At 39.2% G+C, this 3,912-nt stretch overlaps 1 non-coding gene across 1 annotated transcript; it reads left to right on the top strand.

Annotated features, from left to right (window-relative positions):
• Window positions 1-1,182: 1,182 nt before the first annotated feature.
• Window positions 1,183-1,289, top strand: LOC123463063. Its single transcript, XR_006638675.1, has one exon. It is a non-coding gene; the product is annotated as a U6 spliceosomal RNA (small nuclear RNA).
• Window positions 1,290-3,912: the final 2,623 nt, after the last annotated feature.

Here is a 3,912-nt window from a genome sequence, read left to right as displayed (position 1 = left end):
TTCTGTTCCCAGTTAGAATGGGTCTTCCCACTTCAATTAACCTAACCTAGAGATTTGTTGCCTAGGTAATTCCAGATCCAATCAAGTTGATAATTAAAATTAACTATCATAGTCTTAGTCTCCCTTTTCTGGCATAGAGCTTCTAAAACCTTTGAATTCAACAAAATGGTTAGTGTCCTGTATTAGCTATTGAGCCAGTTAGTGGGTGACGGCCCTTAGATAGCTTCATAACTGGGTCTGGTCACCAGATTAACTAAGGTCTGAATAGAAGATTGGGACATTTAAGCCTTTTCACCCCAGGAGAGGGTGCTGAAAGGCAAGCTGCTTATCACTGCTTAGTGGCAATCAGTTATACTGAAGCTTGCATAAAACCCCAAAACAGGATTTGGGGATCTTCTGGACAACTTAACATATGGAGATCCCTGGAGGGTGGGGTGTCCTTTATTAATAAATCAGTAGACATAAGTAAAGTGTTTCTCTGAATTCTGTAAGTCATTCTACCCAATTAATCTTACTGGTGACAACCTACTAATTGTGACTGACACCTAGAAGGCAGAGGAGGGGTGGGAGATTCAGCCTTCCCCTAGGAATGGTTCTAAGCTGGTGTCCACTGGAGAATTGCATAGTGTATGTAGGGAGCTGGCTATAACAACCCTAAGCCCATCCTCAAAATATATACCTCTTCCAGCAAGGCTCCACCTCCCAAACTGCCATCATCTGAGGACCAAGCATTCAGAACACATGAGTTTATGGGGACATTTGATTTAAACCACCATAGTAGAATTTAAAAAACCTGGTTTTGATAGACAATACTAACAGGAAAATAATGAAAAGGGCCATTTTCAGCTGGGCACCATTTTGAACATATGAATATCTATGTCATCTTCCTCTGATGGAAATGTCATGATATGTAGCTGTTAACATCTTTTCTGATATTGACAGCAGGTACCTCTTGTATTAGAGACCCCCTCTGGGACATCCGAGTTCCAACATGGTGACACCCTGTGACACAAACAGCATGCTTGACTGTCGGTAGCCCCCTTTACAAAGGACTTGGTCAGTCGTTGATAACATCCTTTGATGTGGACAGCAGGGGCTTCCCTGTTCAGATCACCTGCACTAAGGAGAAAATCTTGTTTTACAGAATAAAGGAGACCAGCCTAAAGCAAGAATGTGGAAAGAGTGCTTGCTTCAGCAGCACATATACTAAAATTGGAACGATACAGAGAAGATTCGCATGGCCCCTGTGCAAGGATGACATGCAAATTCGTGAAGCATTCCATATTTTTAATGAGCAAGAGCTGCTTTCTTGTAGAACCTGGTATCAGCACAAGGGTGAAGGAGACAGACCCAGAGAACACTCAACTCCTACCAAATCAGATATCCAGAGACACAGAGACTCCCAAGATCTTGTCACTGAAATAGACCTAAAATGAACCCAACATGGCTCCAGAAAATTTGCACAAGAGGGGGTAGAAAGGTTGTTAGAGCCATAAGTTGGGTCATTATGCACAGGGACTTTGCCTCTCCCCCTAGCTAATTGCCATCCCCACAATGTAACACCCACAATCCTCATGGGGGATGACAGGGAGAAGGCTAATGATCGTACCTTCATGTCTGTATGCACACTATATACATAAATAACAAAAAATAAATAAATAAAAGAATGTGAAAAGAACATGATTTACCTGGAGACATGATAAGAACATGGAAGTCATAGTTATCCCCTTAAAGAGATATATACTTAAATAGCCTAATGCCTCCTTTAGAGCATTTAACTGCAGATCTTCATTGCTTAGACTCCTGAAGTGTAACTTTTTCTTCTTTCCTTTATTTCAGTCTCTCTTTATGGGAAACCAGCCAAAATCCTAAGGCCATTTGTCTTGCATTTCTCTCTCTCTCTTCCACACTCAGTGTCCCATACAGCTACTCAAAGCCTCCACTGCTAAGTCTGTCTACTCGCTTGACCTCTAACTCAGAAAGCTTTATTTTCTTGCTTTTCCACCTCTCTCTGGCAACTGCCCTGTTGTTTTCTCTCTCAATCTCAATATAACTTTACTCCAGCTTCCATTTGAGTCTGTTTTTAGATTCTATTATTGAGAGTAACAACCCATTAAGGGGCCTGTTGATTCTGAAATTAGGGGTGTCCTTGAGATCAGAGCCTTGCCCAGCTCTGTGGTGGGTAGTAACTAAGGAGTTAAGGTGCTGGAAGGTCATAGTATTCTAGTTTACCTTCTAGTGGCTGGCACAAACACCTGACCAAAAGCAACTGGTGTAAGTTGTTTATTTTGGCTTGTAGTCTTGAGGGGAAACTTCATGATTGAAGGGGGAAAGCACAGCATGAGCAGAGGCTGGACAACTCCTCAACCACAGAAGGTAGAAAACAGAAGGAGGAGAAAGATGCAATCTCTACCACTGAGGAGAAGGCTATCACAACCCTAAGCCCACCCCCAACAACATGTCTCCCAAATTGCCATCAGCTGAAAACCAAGAGATCAAAATATCTGATAGACACAACTTAAGGGAGGAAAGTTTTATTTTGGCTCATGGTTTGAGAAATTTAGTCTGTCATACTCGGGAAGATATTATAGCACAGCTGAGGGTGGCAGGGGCATCTGGTAGAAGCTGTTCACAATGTAACAGACCAGGAAGCAGAAACAGCAAGGCTGGAACCTGGGGCAAGGCTGTGACTTTCAAAGACAAGCATCCCACTTCCACCAGGTAGGTTCCACCTTCTAAAGGTTCTGCAGCCTCCCAGCACACTTCTGCCAGTAGAAGTTCAAGAGCTCAAAACATGAACGTGTAAGGGACATTTCACTTTCAAAATATAGCACCACCCTACTTAGTCTTGCTGTGTAGGTTACACTTGCATTTTCCTTCTTCCCACTCATCTTTTGAGGTCTACCCCAAGTGCTCCTCATCCCCATGGAAACTTCTCAAAACCTGACAGCTACAATTATATCCACACAACAAGGCTTAGTCTTTACTCTTATACATATATTCTTGAATGATAATAATTTATGCCTATGGCTTATGATCATCTGCTATCTACGACACTAAAGAAAATATTTGTGTGACCTCATGACTCCTTGGAACTGTATAAATTAATACAATGACTATGAACCATGTGTGTGCCTGTGTGTATATGAGAATTTGAAATGTGGCTAATCAAAATTGAGATGTTTTCTAAGTATAAAATACAAGCTGGATTTCAGTGGCATAATATAAAAATGTTCTATTAATAATATCTTTATACTCATGATAAATCAAAATAATATTTTAATATACCAAATAAAATATAGATGAAAATTAAACTCATTTCTTTTTAGCTTTTTATTTTTGAAAAAATGAGGCTGCTAGAAAGATTAAAATTACATGGCTAGGTGGTTCATATAGTATTTATCTTGGATGGTGCTACCTTAAAAAAATCTACAAATAAGCCAATGACCAATAAATGTTTGATGAATGAATTAATGATGTGAACATATTGTCTACAGATTCTAAAAGTTTTTGAGTTTTGTAGTCCTATTATTTATTAATTTAGGCACTAAGACATAGTCATCAACTTTTAAATTTTACTCAAAGTAAATATGAACTCCAAAAAATCATCTATTAGAAGCATTATTTCAAAAAGAAAAGAAACATTTAGTAGGCAAAGTAACTGGTGTGTGATCTCACATTAAAGAGAACAGTGGTCATTGTTATGCAATAATTTTTAAGCAAACAGAATAATCAAATGACATGTTTAAATTTTTAGATGCAGAACCAATGCACTATAAAATATTAATCAGAATTATGATACTAAGAGCAATTTATTTTTCTTGACAATTGTCAAAAAGTTGCCAGATTTAGGGTGTCTATGTCCCAGGTCAACAGGAAGTGGAGCTTCTTAGTCTACTTTTTGTTGCCTTT

Source organism: Jaculus jaculus, chromosome 8, assembly GCF_020740685.1.
Source record: "Jaculus jaculus isolate mJacJac1 chromosome 8, mJacJac1.mat.Y.cur, whole genome shotgun sequence".
NCBI lineage: Eukaryota > Metazoa > Chordata > Mammalia > Rodentia > Dipodidae > Jaculus > Jaculus jaculus.
The sequence above is the reverse complement of the archived record's forward strand: the minus strand, read 5'-3'. Positions and strand labels throughout refer to the sequence as shown.